The sequence below is a fragment of the Amblyomma americanum genome, chromosome 9 (assembly GCF_052857255.1).
Source record: "Amblyomma americanum isolate KBUSLIRL-KWMA chromosome 9, ASM5285725v1, whole genome shotgun sequence".
NCBI lineage: Eukaryota > Metazoa > Arthropoda > Arachnida > Ixodida > Ixodidae > Amblyomma > Amblyomma americanum.
This window is the reverse complement of record NC_135505.1, coordinates 77,357,503-77,377,157: the sequence shown is the minus strand read 5'-3', so window position 1 is coordinate 77,377,157 and position 19,655 is coordinate 77,357,503. Positions and strand designations below refer to the sequence as shown.

At 46.0% G+C, this 19,655-nt stretch overlaps 2 non-coding genes across 2 annotated transcripts; both read left to right on the top strand.

The window, feature by feature from the left end:
- The first annotated feature begins 2,807 nt into the window (after positions 1–2,807).
- Positions 2,808–2,879, top strand: TRNAG-UCC (transfer RNA glycine (anticodon UCC)). Its single transcript has one exon. It is a non-coding gene; the product is annotated as a tRNA-Gly (tRNA).
- A 15,274-nt stretch (positions 2,880–18,153) lies between these two features.
- On the top strand, positions 18,154–18,226 carry TRNAG-UCC (transfer RNA glycine (anticodon UCC)). Its single transcript has one exon. It is a non-coding gene; the product is annotated as a tRNA-Gly (tRNA).
- Positions 18,227–19,655: the final 1,429 nt, after the last annotated feature.

Genomic DNA, 19,655 nt, shown 5'->3' with positions numbered 1-19,655 from the left:
CGGCGGTGCGGCTGGAAGACCCAGCTGCCACGGCTAAGGACCTCATCCAAAGCGACGGCAACCACTTTACCCCTACCCACCTCCCTCCCACATCCCATTCCCCCCACCCCTGGTACCCAAGAGTGTTGCCACTAAATTGCCAGCATACGTCGGGACCAACATCCCCCCCCCCCCCCCCCCCCCCCAGAATAACTCATATATAGTTCCAACCACCACCACCACCATTTAAGAGCGCGTTGCGTCATGTTATGCGGTTCTTGGTCAGGCTTTGCGCAGCGAATTAGGCTGGCCCCGGGCTTTCGGCAAGCCGTGAAGAGCGAGCTTGGAGCTCGAGCGTTACTTTTATGACAGCTTTGGTAAGTGAGTGTGTATCCCCTGTTTCTTCTCTGTGTGCATTTGCTTCGGTACAGTTTTATTTTAGCGGTATAAAAGCCCAGTTTCTTCGTTAATTCCGTGTGTTATCGATCGTCTGTCGTCTGGCCGTCGGCTACACGTCCAACGTCAAATAAGCGGGCTCCTGGAGGAAGGGAGGTGCGAAGAAGAAAGAACCATTCAACATCTTTACTGCGCCCGTGTGCTATGTGATGTCAGTGCACGTTAAAGATCCCCAGGTGGTGGAAATTTCTTCTTTCACTCCCCTTTCACTGAGATATGTCAGACAGTTAATGCATCATTTCCTTTCCCTCAAAAACAATTTTTCTCCATTCAGGCCTTTGCATCCTTAGATGTTAGTATAAAAAATAACTACATCGAAGTGCGCTGCTGTTCGCTTTGAAAAAAAATGACGAAACGTGTTTTAATAATTCAAACTATCCTGCCATGTTTGTGCTGTACATTTTCCCACCGACACTTATATGTGAAAGATTTTCGTTTTGGTTAGGCTTCGCAGCCGCAGGGACAAGCACAACTCTTTAGCCGCTCGCTACAGTGTGTTTGAAAACATTTTATAATAGAGAGAGCAGCGGGTTTAGCAATAAAATTGCAGGTGTTCAATACGGACCACACGCTATGCCCTTTACTGTTTCTGCTCGAATTAGGCTTGAATCTCTGCTTGAATTAGGCTTTAACCTGTAGATTGGCCGATAGCAACAAAACGATGAGGCGGTGCGCATGCACAGCGGGAGTTTTAACTGCCAGCAGAGTTTCCTGTTTGCCATATTTCTTCAACATTGCAACAAAGTAACGGACGCAAGACTTACAGTTCCTCTCAAATAGTATTGACTACATCCATTTAACTAAAAGACACACACTGGGGTTTAGGAGGGCGTCCTACTTCTGATCTCTCTTAAGAGTAATCGGAAACTAAGTGCTATAGCCATAACATAGCCCGGTTAGCGAATGCAAAGAGCTAAAACGTTCGAATTTTAAAATTTTAATACCTCAACATCGATTAAGTGCGCATATAAAGTTCGAAGTACCTGTGCCTCTACGTCAGTTGCTGGGCCATCACAAGCTTTTGCGTCGTGTCATGTATCAACGTGTTAATACAACCTCATATTTAGTGTGTAATATTCAGACATTTTTGTTAACCTCCGCTTGTCAACTTTTACGCGCGTCGAAATTTCGAACGAAGTTTTCCTCGACACTAGGATACTAGAACCAAGCTTTGTTAGTATGAACCGTAATACTCGTAGATCAGCTTATTTGTTATTACCGACTGTTGCTGGATGAGTGATTTAATAGTGAGTAAAACGAAATGGCTAGCGGTACAGCATTGCTAGGCATGAAATGCTGTGCGAAAGCGCAGTTTGTTGCTGGTTAATACAACCACAACGTACCTGAAAGCGCCATTGAGGTGTCCACTGACCGAGGGAGTCAGTTAAGCGCGTCTTCAACTTAGTCATCGTCAATGCCAATTTACCCAATGTACGCCAGCGGCCTGTGCTCCAGTGCCATTCTATCCCTGCACTAGGGATAGAATGAAAGGAGGATACGGCTTTGTATTTTGAAGACATTTGTCAGGCAGCGCCTCAGGCAAGCCTAGAGTGATTTGCTTTCGGAAACAAAACGACACCACAGTATCCCGTCGCATAATAAGTTTTTTATGACTTCAAAAGAAATGACAAAATTGAAAAAGTTCTTTAAATGTTAGTTCGACTATCTCTCCAAGTAGAGGTGAACAAGTGCCAATAATTTTCCTAGTGCAGCCGTGGGGCTAAATTTCAGCTGTTCCTCAAAGTCAGACCCGTCATACTTCGTGTGACGCTAGGAGCATCTAATATTTCTAAACTCTTCTTTTCTCCAGACATATATCTTATGCCGGAGAGCAAGCCAGTCCTTGATTGCGGTACGGGCAAAAGGCGATATTACTATTCAACTTCCTTTCTTAGTCCAAACGCAATATTTTTCCTGGGGGATATTAAACCTCTGTCACATCTTTCAATGTCTGTCACATGCCAAACAGGTGTTATTTTAGACTGACGGGACAAAAATTACCACGCACAAACGCTCTCTTAAACTTTCCGTGTCTTTGTCACGCCTTCTGCCTTTCCGCTCGATATTTTCTTGCAGTCATTTAGCATTCCTTTGTTCCGTTTGTTCTGCATAGAAAACAAAAGTTTCCGTGTACCAGGCCAATGGAAGCCGTGCCACGTGATGATTTCTATTGTCCCTCTCCGCTCCAAAGAGGAACGCGGCCTGTCATTGTACACTGTATTTATACCTCGCCACAGCTGCGCTATTGTGCTGAAACAGCGAGGACGGGCTGCTAGCTGTGGTCAATGCTCCTCTTGTCGCTCCTGCGCAACACACGGCTACTCAGAATGGGAACAGCGGAAAATCCCGCGTAGAACACACACCGCCGACGGGCGTCGGTGGTATAGTGGTTAGCATAGCTGCCTTCCAAGCAGTTGACCCGGGTTCGATTCCCGGCCGACGCAAACTTTATAGTTTTTTTATTCTCTTTTTTTTTCGGCCCCGCAGCAGCGTTAGTAGTTGCTCGCATACGATACAAAGCTGCTCTGAATGGACATAGCGGAAAATACTGCGTATAACGGGTAACATCCGTCGGGCGTCGGTGCTATTATGTTCTCGCGCGTCACTGTTTGCAACATATTTCTCATTGCAAAGATTTTGTGCGTGATGAATGAGCATAGTGCATCACGAGTTACGATTTAAAAAATGCGCCGTGTTATTGCGGTTTTTAATTGGTCTTTGACTTGTGAAAGAACGAGTCGAACAATCTTGCTTCTGTCTGAAAAAAAGTGGGCTAGGTGTCCTACATTTGTTTTTGCGACAAGTTGACTCATGATTCATGTTTCTCCGTGACAAAAGTGATATGTTCTTTCGCACAGTAGTGCAAGTTTGACTCGGTAGACATCTTTTTTTTTCAATTCAATTCAATTCAATTTTATTCAGGAATGCATGTGAAAAAGGTGAATACAATAAAAGTAATACAGCAGGAGGTCCCATAGTACATGACTCTCAGGGGGACCTCCTAGAACAATACAAGTGGGGTAGAATAACAAATAATGGGAAGCAGTGAAGTACGTAATTAGTGTTAAGATACAACCTACCGAAAGCAATGGTGGCAATAAAAGTAAAAGCAACGGTGACCATAAAATCTGTAATGAAAAGAAAATAAGCATGTAGAATAACAACTTAGTTACATAATACAACATACAACCAAAAACTGGGATATTGCTGTCTAGATCTGTTGGCAATACAGCGAGCCAATTAAATAAGCTTTTATACGATGATGGAATGTGTGAACAGTAGTGGAGGTTTTAATTTCACACAGTAAGGTATTCCAATAGGATATGCCAGCAAACACGGTAGTAAATTTTCCATAATTAGTCCTAACTTTAGGTAAAAGGTAATTATTACGCTGTTGAAACATTAATAAGTTGATCAGTGACACCGTCAATGTGAGCGTGATGATGAATTAACTTGTACATAATTATGAATAATTTTAGAGTAAATAATTGTTGGAGGGGAAGTATGTTCAAGCTGTGATAGAGCGGTGAAGAGGGAGATTGCAGTGAGGAGAATGTCATGAGCCTGATGGCTTGATTTTGAAGGCGCTGAAACCTTTCAGTGTGTGTGAAGTATGGATTTCCCCAGCAAGACAAACAGTAACTAAGGTGGTTATGGGTATAAGTATAATATAATGAACGAATGATATGTGGTTGAAAATATGAACGCGTTTTGATTATGATATGAATTCGGAAGGAAACTTTTTGCAGGAGTGATTGAACATGGCGATTAAACTTTAGGTGCTTATCTAGAGTGACGCCTAGAAATTTGGAAGTTTCAGAGACAGATAGAGAATGGTTATTAGGCGTTAGTGATGGTAGAGTTTTTATGATAGTGAGAGGGGAGTGAAATAAAATAAAAGTTGTTTTTTGGGGGTTCATCTGTAACATATTATTTTTACACCCTTTGCTCACATTGTGTAGATCTGTGTTAAGTATGTCCTGTAGAGCGATGGTGGATTTGTGAAAAGTGTAAATAGTTGTGTCATCCGCATACAGTATGCATTTCGTGTGATTTAGTGCAACAGGTAGGTCATTGATGAACATTAAGAACAGTAAGGGGCCTAGCATGGATCCCTGCGGGACACCTGTGGTTACGTCTTGAGTGTTATAAAAAATATTATTCACAGAAACAACTTGCGATTGGTTACTTATTTATAACTGTGGATGAACACAAGAGGTGGACCGGAAATTCCAAATGATTCAAGTTTATGAACAAGTATTAGATGTTTAATTGTATCAAAAGATATCGTAAGATCGATGAAAATGGCTCCAGCAATTAATCCATTGTCAGCGGCTTGTTTGACTTTTTCAATAAAAGTGATGAATGCTAGTTTGGTAGAATGATCCGGTCGAAAGCCGAACTGTTGAGGAGCTAAAAGTTTAAATTTATTCAGGTAATTCATTAGTCGCGAATAAAAAAAGTTTCTCAACTACTTTGCTGAAAAAGGAAAGGATGCAGATGGGACGGTAGGTATTAATGCTGTTGTGATTGCCTGTTTTAAAAACTGGGATTATTTTACCAACTTTAAGGCAATCTGGAAAAACAACCGTCTTAGACATCTTGCTAATTACATTTGCCAGAACAGGGGATATATCTTCAGAAATCAGCTTAACTTTGGAAGGATGAGTGGAATCTAGTCCTGCACCTGTTGTTTTGAGCGATTTAATGACTTGATAGACTTCCCCTGCAGATGTAGGACGTAAGTAAAAAGACATAGAGAAACGTGGTAGAGAATGCGAAGTGGTTGCGTCCTGTGTAGCTTGATGAATAGTGAAGTGCTGGCTAAAAGCATTGACAATGTCACTGGGGTATGTAGCATCTTCAAGTGTAATTTTTGTTATACCTGGTTCGCGTTTAATATTGTTAATAAACTCCTTAATGAGCTTCCAATTACGTCTAGTGTCATTACCGTTTTTTAAAATTCGGTCTTGATAATAATTGCGCTTTGCAAACTTCAATACCGTCGAAAGTGTGTTGGAATATTTTTTCAAACGAGCTCTCAAAGCAATGTTAAAAAGTTGGGTTTTCAGTTTTTTGTGAAAATTGTTTTTTTTTGTTAATAGAACAGATCAGGCCGCTAGTAATACATGAATTCCTCGGTGTTCAAAACCATCGCACAGAAGTGGTATATGAGGTGCAGTTTTCAATGCATGTGGCAATTTTCGTCGAGAATCGCTCGAATGCTTTTCTTGAGCATTCATCCTCCAACTCGGAATTCCAATATATTCTACGAATTAACTTAGTGAATTGTTCATAGTTAAACGATGTTTTGCTATAATTTTTATCAGCGACAGTTTTGTTTTTCGAACCAATACAGAGAAAAATTAGGCTATGATCAGTAATTGGATAGTCAATAACGCCTGCAGTGCAATCTGCATCAATATTAGTCAATAGATGATCAATTAATGTATTCGAGCCAGTAATGTCAAATCGAGTTGGAGATAGAATCAGAGAAGAAATGCCAAAGTTCAGCATAGATTGTGCATATTCAGAGCAACATGACCTGATAGGGTCAATAATATTAACATTTATGTTCCCACATGAGATTATATCCGTGTTTTCATTTACCAAGGCATTATGGATTATTCCTAACTGCGAACAGAACTCTGCATAAGATGATGACGGTGAGCGGTAAACGGAGGCGAGAATCGTGTTGCGATTTTTCAACGGTAGTGCATTGCTATGAAATTCAAGCTAATTTGACTCGCATTGAATTTCGTTAAATGAGATATCGTGGCGACGTATATAATTCATGTCGTGTTTGATGAATATGGCAGATCCACCACCACAAGTGTAACGATGACAGTACTCCGAGACATAGTTTGTGAGCCCGTATAAATTCCCGTCATTGCGTGATAACCATGCCTCAGATAGACAGATTAAAGATCCAGTAGTGTAAGCAGCGTAAGAAGGTCGTCATGATGTTTACGTAGGCAACGGATATTAAGGTGCAACAGTGATAGTGAAGCCCGTTTGTCATGAAAAATTGCTTTTGCTTGTTGGTAAGTATAAATGCTCATATAAATGTAGATGTCTCAAATGAACGGAGAGCTGTCACTGCCTATGCAAAGATGGCAAGGTCAGCAACACACGAGATGCGATAGACTGTGCTCTTATCGACCTTTCTCGCTTTGATTGTGCAGTTATAGGTCCAGAGGTACTTCCACTGCTTTTGCTTCTTGAGTTCGCGCGCCTGCCCTAAATGTCGTATTCGTTCAGGTGTCAGTTGATCATTAACATATAGGGGCTTCTCCGAGCTTTGGGGGAATCCAATATCGACTTTCGATAGCCTGGCCTTCCTTGCTTTAGGGCAGAATTCAATTTTCTTGTCTCTTGACAAAAATCGCGCAATGATGTCAGTATCTGTTTTGGCAGGAACGCGGTGTGCAGTGTCGATGTCAGATGGGGTGACCGGACACCCGATTTTGTCACCAATGGCTTGCACAATGGCTAAGCAACTTTCACCCTGTGTTGTTGGAACGCCTTTGACCTTGATGTTGTTTAAGCGTGAATATTGCCCAAGATAAGACATGCGTTGTGACTGTTGTTCGTTTTTTTGTTTCAGCAGTTCGGTTTTTTTCTTTGAGCACTTTGTTGTCTTCGGTGAGGGTTTCGTTGTTTTTTTTTACCGTTTCATAGAGTTCCCTGAACGTGCCTAGGGTTGTCTTCATCGTGACCATTTCATCCCGGAGTGACTGGATTTCTTTTGCAAGCTCGGCGCAAGTCGGCATAGTTCAATCGTCCCGTACAGACCGTTTAGGCAGCATTGGCAGCAGCAGAATACCAGATAAATGCTTTACTATAGTGAAGAAAATAGCATGTACACTAACCTGAATAAACAGATGGAAGAATAGTTGTTTTCGCAACCACTTCTGCCGCAACCACTGCTGCCCCAATGACCAGAAGCGGTGCGTGATGCGTCTTCTTATAGGAGGCTTGGCCGGCAGGTGTCAGGTGCAGTAGGCCGTTCCCGATGACAAGGCCGTTCTTTCAGAATTGGTTGTATCCTCAGTCAAACAATGAGTGGTGCTCTTAGAGGGCACATGCGTGAAGTGGTGCTCGCATGTAGGATGCTGCATGTTCGATTCTCTGCTGAATATTTGAGTAATGTTATGCGGAAAGAACTGTACTCGAATTTAGTGGGTAAAATGCTTCCTGTATCGATCTGCCGTTCGCCACAACGTGGATGCCCAGGAGGAGATGTGCTCAAGACAGTTAAGAAGATGCCAGTACCATCAGCAATCAAATCCTTTTTCTTGAAACTGCATGCTAACACATTGGGAGTCAAAACATGGATATAAGATAGAGGCCTATTCGTCCCTTGGACAACTAATTGTTTCCTATGTAGGAAACCTGAAACAATAGAATTGTTTGTTTGGAATAGAATTGTTTGTTTGGGAGAACTGTTTGTTTGTTTGTCTGGATTGTTGGGATTCAATTTTTTTCTGGGATGTTCATCAAAAAACTCCAAACAATGATCTACACATAAATTCACATGGTATAAGATTTGTGCCGGTTCTTAACACCATCGAAATTCCATTCGATGCCATAATGCTCCTGGGTTTCCACAGCTTGCGGAAAACAAGGATGGAGTTCAACAATGCGGATATTGAAGTTCGTTCCGTGAGTGACCATTTCATGGAGAGTGTTGTGCGTTTCAGGGAAGTGTAAGAGTGGATTGATGTACTTGACCAGTTGGCACAGTTGAAGAGATTTTAGCATGTCGTGTCAGCCGGTGCTTGGCTGGCGCGTTTTATTTTTTCCCTTTTTTGTTCAATGTCAAAGATGGCAATAAAGCGGAAAATCCCGCGCATAATGAAGAACCTCCGTCTGGCGTCGGTGGTATAGTGGTTAGCATAGCTGCCTTCCAAGCAGTTGACCCGGGTTCGGTTCGCGGCCGGCACATTTTTTTAGTTTTTTATTTTGTCGCTTTGGCTACCCGCAGCAGCATTATTAGTTGCTCGCATACAATACACAGCTGTTCTGAATGAATATAGCGGAAAATCCCGCATAAAGTGTAGAACCTCCGTAGGGCGTCAGTGGTATAGTCCTCATTCTGCTTCCGGCAGCCGAGCTGATCGGATCGCAGTATCATGGGCTCCAGCGGAGCGGCGACAGCGGCCTTCGTCGGCCGCGGAAACAGGATTGAAGACTGTGAAGATAAGGAGTACCAGATCATTTTGCCGACACTGCCAACAGGACGTGTTGTTTTCAACACGGTTTTTCTTCACGGAGACGTGCAAGCGAGGCCGTTTCGGGTCGAGGATTTCCGTGACGCCCTGGCTGAGACCGGTACGTTCCCCGACGTGGTCGCGTTGGGGGCGTACCAAATCAACTATGTGTGGGCGGTCACCCTGCGGAGCACGGAGGCAGCAGAGAAGTTGCTCGCCTCCAATGAGCTGCAGGTTAAGAGACTTTGCTGCATCATCGACCCGGAAGACCAACAGGTAAAGCTGCGGGTACACTGGATGCTTCATGGTGTGGCCGGCGACGACATCCGGACGGCATTAGCGGCATTTGGCAAAGTGACCGAGTTTACGCGAGACCGGTGGCGGATCCAAGGCGTCAATGACAAGAGCTCAACGACAAGAACTGTCCTACTGAAATTGAAGCCCGGTCTGAAAGTGGAAGACCTACCACACCAGGTACGCGTCGCCGGAGAGTTGGCTCTTGTCGTGGCGCCTGGACGTCCAATGCAGTGCCTGCGCTGCCACGGTACGGGTCACGTGAGGCGTGAATGTAAAGTTCCCCGCTGTACGAAATGTCGGTGGTACGGTCACGCGGATGCCGACTGTGTCCGCACTTATGCGGTGGCTACGGGCACTGTGTCGAAAGACGACTCTGCGGAACTCCTGATGGACGTAGTCGAGGCCGAAGAATCTGAAAAAGGCATAGGAGAACCCAAAAAGCACGCAGGCGCAATAGACTCTTCGGAACCCTCTAGCAGCGATGGTGGGCGGAAAACTGAAGGGGCAGAATCTTTGACAAATGGGATGGAGGCGTCGAGTGATGAAATAAGCGCGCCGGCGCTCCAAGAAACCGACCCAGCGCTCCAAGAAAGTGAGCCAGCGACTCCGAACGAGAACCATGACAAGTGCGGCGCCCGTACTACCAGTGGTCCTGCCCCAGCGAAGCGACCACACGCCCAGACCGGAGCCGATGGAGACAAGGCGGCAGCCCCCAGTGTCGAGGAGCCGCCGGCAAAAACGACCCAATGACGGCGGCGATCCATCCGACCACGACCTAATGTGTCGACGGAGAGGAGAACCCTCGACAAACCGGCCCCGCAACCAGGCCTGGAACCAGCACCGGATGGCTCCGGTGCCAGAGACGTCGTCTAGCCACGCGCTGGACGGGAAGGGTAAGCACTATGTTCCCGGCCTCGTTCTTCTTTATGAAAATGGCTCCTGCGCCCCCCATAAAAGTCGGTACACTTAACATCAGGGGACTGGCAAGCAAGAAGAAGCAGAGCCAGGTATACCGCATTTTAACTGAGCATGACATTCACGTCCTTGCAGTGCAGGAAACGAAAATTGACGGGGAAGATGAGACCGGGAACATGGTGCGACCCCAAGCAGCACAGGTCATCGGCCCAATATTGCACCAGGATGGTCCCATCCTGGCCCTTTGTAGGGCCCGCCTTTGCCAATACGGTTCCAATGTTCGGCCAATCACTTGTGCTGCTTGGGACGTTTCACGTCTAGGTTTTTTGCGGTAGTGTCCCACGCCATAGGCACGTCTGCGGGCTGTGTCTTTTTTGTTAAGAATGTACCGGGACTTGAGGTTCAGTGATGTATGGCGTGTCCATCGGGTAGATGTGTTTTGGTTGACTTCGTGTACAACAAAACATATTGGCGCATAATTTGTGTGTAAGCTCCAAATGTGGGGGATGAAAGGACAGTTTTTTTTTCAGAGCCTAAAAAAGTACTTAATTTGTGATGAATCCCTGATCGTCATGGGTGACTTCAATTGCGTCCTGAGAGGGTGTGACAAAACCAGGGCGCGGGCGTTTAGGAACAGAAGCACTGAGGCATTCTCAGAAGTTATAGCGACGTGCAACTTCGATGATGTGGCGGAATGTTTAGAAGGCGAGCGTTGTGTGAGGTTCACACATTTTCAGCGGTCAAGCCATGCACGGCTAGATCGCATTTATGTGTCGCCGGATGTTATTTCAAAATGCAGTAGCTACAGTGTAGTACCGGTATCATTTTCTGATCATTGTTTAGTGGAGTGTGGGATAGGGACAAAGAAAGAAGGAAATCAGTTTTCTCGGGAGATGTGGAAATTAAATAATAAGTTCATTACAGACGACATCGTTAGCAGAAAAGTAAATGAAGAAATCGGCAAATTAGAGAAGAGCGGGGAACAAAGTATGGCAGCAGTGGGAGCTTTGCAAACAACAAATAAAGATAGCAGCGATCGAAAGGTCAAGCTGTAAACGACAAGAGGAGAAGCGTGAGGAAGAAAATTTAAGATCTTTACTGGCTAAACGTGTCGAAAAGAAAGCGAAGAGCCTGGAAAATGGATGGACGACATTTGAAAAATAAAACATAAAATTGAACTCTTCGAAGAACGCTATCGTGGCGCGCTTGTGCGGGCTAGCTAGGCGCAAGATGTAGCAGCTGGGGAGACACCGTCAAAACGAGCGCTAGGAATTAAAAAAGCGCATGCTCAGCGAAACCACATTGAAAAGATTGATTGGGGTGGGGCGTTATCTGGAGAAAGTGGTCATATCTAGCAGGCATTTCTTGAATATTATCAGGTGCTGTTTGCAAAGCAAGAAGTGAATGTGAGCGCATTCAAGGAAAAGTTTCTTGGCGCTTTACCGCCATTAGATGACGAACAGAAAGGTTGGAGCTGTCGATAACTGCGTCAGAGGTCGAGCATGCGATAGAAAATTTTACCCTAGGAAAATCACCTGGACCTGATGGATTAAGTGCGGCTTTTTACAAAGCATATAAACACGAAATAGTGCCAGTACTGACAGCAGTGTATAATGAAGCCGACAAAGTAAATGAATTGCCTCCGTCTTACGGTAAATCCAACACAGTATTAATTCTTAAATATGATGAAGCAGAAAAGTTACAACAGGTCATAGCATATCGCACTATCGCACTCACAAACGTAGATTATAAAGTTTTCATGAAGATTCTAGCCTGTAGACTACAGTCAGTTATTCAATATATAGTCGGTCCTCACCAGACGTGTGGGATCAAGGGACGCTCCATTGTTACCAATATTCATAGAGCGAGGTGTGTGCTTGAATGTTGTGATCATACAAATAGCGGGGTAGCCATACCTCAGCTTGATCTTGAGAAAGCATTTGATTGTGTTTCGCACGAAATCCTGTTCTGCATACTCGACCATGTAAATGCAGGGTCCATTATTCGCGAGGGAGTGGCCTTGGTGTACCGGAGCTGCACGACAAGATTAATTGTAAATAAGAGTTTGGGGGCCCCTCATCGACCTGCAGCGTTCGGTGCGCCAGGGTTGTCCCCTTAGCCCACTTCTATTCTGCATTTACATCGAAGCGTTGTTTTTGAATATCATGAATAATGAAAAAATTCGCGGCTTCCAGCTTCAGGCGGCAGAAGTTAATCTGCAGGCCTATGCGGATGATGTGGCAGTGTTCACAGTGAATCGGGAAGGTGTAACCGAGGCCGTGGCATGTGTGAAAGAATTCACCAAAGTCACAGGCAGTAAAGTGATTAGTCAAAGTCCCTGGGGTTCTGTCGCGGAGAATGCCAATGAAGCTCGACAATTTTGCGAACATGTCCTGGGTGACGGCCCAGTAAAGTACTTGGGCGTCCTACTAGACGGTTATCGCGATAGCGAACCGTACTGGAGAGAACAGACGCAAGCCATGCGTGAAAAGGTTGAGAGGTGGAAAGGGCAACATCTGTCAATTTTCGCAAGGGCCACAGTGTGTAATCTGTTTTTTTTTATGTCTAGGTTGTGGTATGTGATGCAAGTGTTGCATTGTGCAAGGATGAACGTACAGAGATTGCACCGGATCTTTGCCGTTTTTGTATGGGCTGCAGGCTGGGAACGATGAAGCCGGACGAATTTGTTTATGCGGGTCAAGGACGGTGGCCTTAGTCTGGGGCACTTATTTTTGCGGCAAGTCGTACGCAGATTTTTTTTTTGTGCGTGATGTAAGTGATCCGTTCTTGCGCACTGTGTGCCAATTAAGGCTTAGAAATGCACTGCCGGATTTTGTTGTCTCAACTGAAAGTTTATCGGGACGTATTTTCGGATAGTTTAGAGAGGTTGTCGCGAGTGTTCGATTCCTATCTGTTCGGTTTCGTATGAGTGTTTGTCTTCTGTTAGCAGGAAGAATTTGTATAGGGATTTGTGCGATGTAGTGCTTCCACAACCTATGTACAGGGCCATATACAGTGGAGGCCTGGGACGCGACGAACTTAAGCGTGGGAAGGCGATGCAGGTGCCGCCAAGTGGAAAAACATTATGCTTTAAGTTACATACCGGAACACTACCAGTAAAGAAATTTTTGGAGGGGAAGCATTTATTTCTACCTTGGGGATCACATTGTTTAGTCTGTAAACAACCGGAGACAACAGACCACGTTTTTTTGCATTGTTGGGAAGGGGTATACTTGTGGGACATCTTGCAAAGAACTTTGAAAAATGAATTTCCGCTAGACTCTCATGGAATATGGTACTTGCCTGTAGAGAGTGAGGATGGGTCATCATTCGACCTTATTATGCTAATGGGATTCCACTGTATTGGGCACTCCAGAATGGCAGGATATCATTGCGATCCTGATGCACGGCCAGCACGGATCCATTTTCAGGAGTGTATGTATAAGTATACTGAAATTCAGAAAATTGCTCCTGAAGCTCAGGAGTGGCTCGGAAGAGTAGAGCAATTGGTGGCGCTTAGAGAGTTTTGAGTTTTAATATGACGATGCTACAACCCACCAGGCGGACAGTGTTAAGTATTGTTCATTGTGCCGTGTAGGTGTATTTGTGTATTGTGGTTCTTGCCGAAGTCAGGCAATAAAGAAAAAAAAAGTCGGTGGTATAGTGGTTAGCATAGCTGCCTTCCAAGCAGTTAACCCGGGTTCGATTCCCGGCCGACGCATTCATTTTTGCTCTTTTTTATTTTCTCGCTTTGGCGACCCCCAGCAGCGTTAGTATTTGCTCGGATACAATACGGAGCTCGATATTGCCGGGCAGCCTTATCGAATACAGGATTTTCGCGAGCCATTGGAAACTGCCGGTGTTCTACCCTTCGTTACTGGCATTGGGCCCTTTCAAATGTCGCATGTGTGGATGTTGAAGCTGGAAATTCCGAAATCGAAGGAACGACTGCTGACAGAAGGAGCACTGGAAGTGAAAAAACGCTATTGTGCAGTCATTGAACCCAACAAACGTGAGTTGCCTTCAGGGTGCACTGGGTGCCCTTCTATGTGTCTAATGAGTCTGTGCAGAAGGCTTTTGAAGAGTTCGGAGAAGTGACAGATGTCACTCATTAGCAGTGGAACAGTCCGGGTTTCGAAGACGCCGAGTCGACAACCCGGCTGGTGCGTATGGTTCTGAAGGAGGGGCTCTCTATCGATCATTTACCCCACATGTTCAGGTTTTACGGAGGGCAAGTGTTAGTGGTGGTGCCTGGACATACACCAATATGCCTACGGTGCAAGAGAACGGGACGTATTCGACGCGACTGCCGCACGCCGAGGTGCAGCTTGTGTCGGTCCTTCGGACACGAACGGGAAGGATGCGTCCGCACGTACGCGCGTGTGGCAACGGGTACCGCTCCGCCGCAAGACGACGGAAGCGAGCTGCTTATGGACCAAGAGGAACTGGAGAACGCCGGAGCCCCGCCTCCTTCAGGACTCAGTGACGGCCCTGCTTTCCAGCAGCCGGAGCTGCCTGCTGGCAACGGGAAGTCACAAGGTGACCCCGCTGCAGAAAGGACTGGCAAGAAGGCGGATGCTGCTGCGCCGCCAGAACAGCCAAGGAAGGAGGGCAGTACAGGTGATCACGACTCCGAGGCGCCGATGGATGCGACATTCGCTTCCATTAAGCGACCTCGTGACTACGAAAAGGCACCGGCTACGGACAGAGAGCTTCGTCGGCTAGAAAGGCATTGGAGAGGGGAGGGAGCCAAGAAAGGCGAGTTAGCCTTGTCACGGTACTCGTCGCTCACTCGCGACGAGAGACCGAAGCAGTGAGCATTATAAGCATTGCTGTTTGTTTGCTCTATGTACGCTACAGCTTACTTGAAGAAAACGCTAAAAGTTGGCACTCTGAACGTACGAGGACTTGCCTCGAAGCGTAAGCAAGTGCAGTTGAATCGACTGTTCGGCGAGTTAGATCTAGATATCGCGGCTATTCAAGAAACAAAAGTTGAGGATGACCAGCAAACAGATAACAGGGTGCTTGGTTTTCGGTCACGATTCAATGTTTGTGTAAACCATGCGGCTGGTTTGTCGGCGGGATGCTGTCTTTTCCTGAGGAAAAACAGAGGCATAGTAGAGGAACAAATAATAACTTGTGCAAGGGGGCGGTTTATCGTGGGCAACTTCACTTACGAAACACTCGCGGTGAGGGTTGTTGTCCTGCATGCTCCTACAATACAAAGGAACGCCGCGGATTTTTTGAACAGTTAGGTTCGTTCCTTAAGTGCAGTCGAGTGCTCATATTATTGGGTGATTTCAATAGTGTTTTGGACCCTGAAGATCGTTCAAATGGAAAGATTGTAAAAGACCGGAGTGCTGATTTGTTGAAGAGTGTCCTGAACGAGTGCAGCTTAGAGGACGTAATGGACCTGGCGAAAAGTCATAAACATGTGCATTTTACGCATTTTCAAGGAAGTAGCCACGCACGATTCGACAGAATATACGTGTCGCCGGAGTTTCGCCTTCCCGTGAGCAGTATGAAGTGAAGCAAGTGTCCTTTAGTGACCACTGCCCAGTTACGGTAACTTTGGGAGGAAGGAAGCAGCGTAAAACAAAAATGAACTGGGATATGTGGAAGCTAAGCTCAAGGCTTATAGAAGACAACATTTTTTAAAGAAAAGTTAAGGAAATCATGGATACGATTAATAACAGTGAAGCAGGATGTATTGAATCTTGGGAACGCTTTAAGCAGGAGGTGAAAATTGATGCCATTGAGCGTTCAAGCATAATAAAGTATGAGGAAAAAAAGGAAGAAAAGCAACTGCGAGAGCTTCTGGAAAATTTAGGGCGCGAAGAGGAAGAAACGCCAGACATGTTCATGCATGACATAAAGGGCGTCAAAGTTAGGCTAGAAGCTTTAGATGCTCAGAAGCACAGAGGGGCAGCGATAAGAGCACGCACGGAAAAATGGCTTACTGGCGAAACGCCAACAAAACGCGCGCTCGAACGAGATCTCAGTTATCAAATACAAAGGGCAAATCCTGAGTGATAAAACTGGAATTTTGAGTGCATTCGTGGAACATTACCGTGTGCTGTTTGCAAGCAAAGCACCAAGCGAAGAAGGGTTTGGGAGAACTTTTCGCCACTTATGCCAATATTAGGAAATGAGATCACTGAAGAACTACACAATGAATTAAGTATTGAGGAAATAGTGACACCAATTGATGAACTGAATGCCGGAAAGTCGCCGGGACCTGACGGTTTGAGTGCGGCCTTTTATAAGTGCTTTAAATATGACCTTTCCACTATGCTTTATAACCTTTTTAAGAGTGCTTTGAGGTCGGTAGGCTGCCACCTTCTTTTAACAGTGCCCATACGGTCTTAATTCCTAAAACAGATGACCCAGCCAAGCTGTAAAGGTTACAGGATATAGACCAATCACGTTAACAAACGTTGTTTGTAAAATTCTGATGAAAGTGTTAGCTAAGCGATTTCAATACGTCATAAAGGATATTGTAGGACCTCACACAACGTGTGGAATAAAAACCAGAAACATATTTAAAAATATTCATGTAGCACGCAGCGTGCTCGAGTGCTGCGATGCTCTAAATAAGAAAGTGGCTATGGTTCAAATTGATTTTGAATAAGCGTTCGATCGCGTGTCTCATGAAATACTCTACTGTTTGTTGGAACATATTGGTATTGGTTCAGTTGTTTTCAAAGGAATAAAAATGGCTTATGCATGTTGCTCGACACGCCTAATGATAAACAAACTGGTATCTGAAAAAATTGATGTAAGGACATCTGTTCGACAAGGATGTCCACTGTCCCCTCTTCTTTTTGCAATTTATTTGGAGCCTTTTTGTAGGATAACTGCGAGTGGGAACATCCGAGGTTTTAGGTTGGCAGCGTCTCAGGTGAGAATACTGTCATACGCTGATGACGTAGCGCTCTTTTGCGAAGATCGCAAAAGTGTTGTAGAAGCGTTACAAATAACTGAAAGGTTTTGCAGGCAAACTGGCAGCGCTGTTAATATAGAAAAATGTCTCGGAGTCTGGCATGGGCAATGGGACTTAGAGCCAGAATTGTTCTGCGGGGTCCGATGGACTACAACTCCCGGAGTTTATATGGGAGGCCCGCTGGACAAATATGATGAGAATACCAATTACTGTAATGAAAAAGCAGAAGAAATGCGGGACAGGACGAAAGGGTGGATGGGCCGTAACCTTTCCATTTTCGCGCGTGCTACTGTATGTAACACCTTTCTTGTTGCAAGGATCATGTATTTACTCCATGTATTACATTGTGCACGAAACAATATCCAAAGGTTCCATCGGGTTTTTGCTGTTTTTATTTGGGCGTCCAATTGGGAACGAATTCGCAGAGATAATCTCTTTCGGAGAGTAAAGGTCGGATGACTGTCTCTTATGCATCTATATGTACGGCAGGTGGCTTTAAGGTTTTGTTTCTTGCGTGACCAAAATGACGCCTTCTTGCGAACATTCATACAAACCATGCTATCTTGTGCACTTCCAGAATTCACTGTCTCTTCGTGCAATGCTCGGAGGTGCACAGTGTCTCGCTTCCTGCGAGAGGTGGTCTGGTCATTCAGGTTTTTGCAAGTGCGGTTTTCTCTAGAGTATTTAGCGAGTGTAACGCCGAAGCGACTATACAAGGATCTTGTTGAGCAGTTGTTTTCAGCTCCACTGTACAGAAACTTATACTGGGAAGGCCCTGGAAAAGACGTTCGCTGGCGAGTTAAGAAGATGACTGTTGTGCCTGGCGTTAAAACATTCTTTTTCAAATTGCATACAGGAACCCTACCAGTAAAAACATGGCTAGAGGAAAAGGGCCTTTTTGTTCCTTGGGGCTCAAACTGTCTCTTGTGTAGAAAGCCAGAGACGGTAGAACACGTGTTCCTGGATTGTTGGGATGTGATGTTCTACAGGGATGTTTTGCAAAGAACCCTAAAAAAAAGACTTGCCATTGACACCACGCGGAATTCGGTACCTGACCACTGAAAGGGATGTTGCACAGTATGACTAGATTTTGTTATTGGGTCTTCACAGCATCTGGAGGAGTAGAATGGCTTTTAGACATTGTGACTTAGATGCACGATCTGTATGATTATTTTGTCGAACATATGTATAAATTAAGAGAGGTCCTGGAGCAGCAGGACTATGCGGATGATGTATTGAGTCTGATGGACCAACTTGTAATGAAAGTCCATTAGACACGGTTGCCTGCCAAGGGGCATGTCAACTACGATATTTTATTGATGTGTATAGTCATGCAATAAAGAAAAAAAATGGTCGGTGGTATAGTGGTTAGCATAGCTGCCTTCCAAGCAGTTGACCCGGGTTCGATTCCCGGCCGACGCATTCATTTTTCCTCTTGTTTATTTTCTCGCTTTGGCGACCCCCAGCAGCGTTAGTAGTTGCTCGGATACAATACGAAGCTGCTGTGAAAGGACATAGCGGAGAATCCCGCGTACAACGGAGAACCTCCTCCGAGCGTCGGTGGTATAGCCATTCTAATTCCGGTCACCGGTGTGTACGGACGAGGAATCAGGAGCTACGGCGGAGCGGCGGTAGCGGCCCAGGCCGGCCGCGGTAGCAGGCTTGAAGGGAACGGCGATAAGGAATACAAGATCATTTTGCCGAACCTGCCCACCGGACGTGTTGTTCTGAACCCAGTTTTTTGCACGGAGACGTGCGTGTGCGACCTTTTTAGAGTTGAAGATTTCCGGGACGCCTTGGCGAACACTGGTACGCTCTCAAACGTGGTGGCCCTGAGGGCGATCAAATCAACCACGTCTGGGCCGTGAGTTTGAGCAGCGTCGAAGCAACTAAACGGCTGCTTGCCTTTAAAGGGATTCTAGTGAAAGGGCGCCGGTGCATCATCATCGACCCTGAGAATCAACAGGTGAAGCTCCGACTCCATTGGATGTTGCATGGAGTTGCCGATGAGGACATCCGAACTGTATTGGCGGCATTCGGTCAGGTGACCGAAGTTACCCGTTAGCGGTGGCGCGTCCAAGGCGTTCACGAAAAGGGTTCAACGACAAGGACCGTGCTCCTAAATATGAAGCCGGGGATGAAGACAGGGGACCTGCCCTACCAGATAAGAGTCACAGGAGAGTTGGCCCTCGTGGTTGCGCCTGGTCGGCCGATGCAGTGCCTGCGCTGCCACGGGACCGGTCATGTGCGCAGGGAATGTAAGATTCTGCACTGCTTGATTGTAAGCGGTTCGGCCATGCTGACTCTGAATGCGTACGAACGTACGCGGTGGCTACAGGACTACCATCGAGGGCGGAATCGGCGGAGCACGAAATGGATGTCGCCGAGACAGAAGAAGCAGCAAGTGGCGTCGGTGATGCGGGAAAGCTCGCTGGAACTACGGCCAAGCTGGTACCTCTGGGGTAAGAAACGAGGCGCCCTGTGTGCCCGGCAAGAAAACTGCAACACCTGGCAACAAAGATGCGGTGGAAGGCATGGTGGGCGAGGCTGAGCTCTCTCCGAATTCTGAGATACCGGAGTCAGCCAGCAAGCAGGAACCTCCCGGGAAGAGTGGCGACCGAGTGACCAGCGTCCTAGGACCAGCGAAGCGAGCCCACGAGGAGAGCGGCAGCGGACAGGATAAGACGGGGGCAACTAGCATCGAGGAGCCGCCAGCGAAAACGCCACTAGGGAGGAGACCGAGTTTTAAACCCGAACCGAATGTCTCGACGGACAAGAGAGCCGTCGAAAAACCGCCCCGACGCTAGGTACGCCAGTCCAAATGCATAGCTCTGGCGTCAACAAAGGCGTCT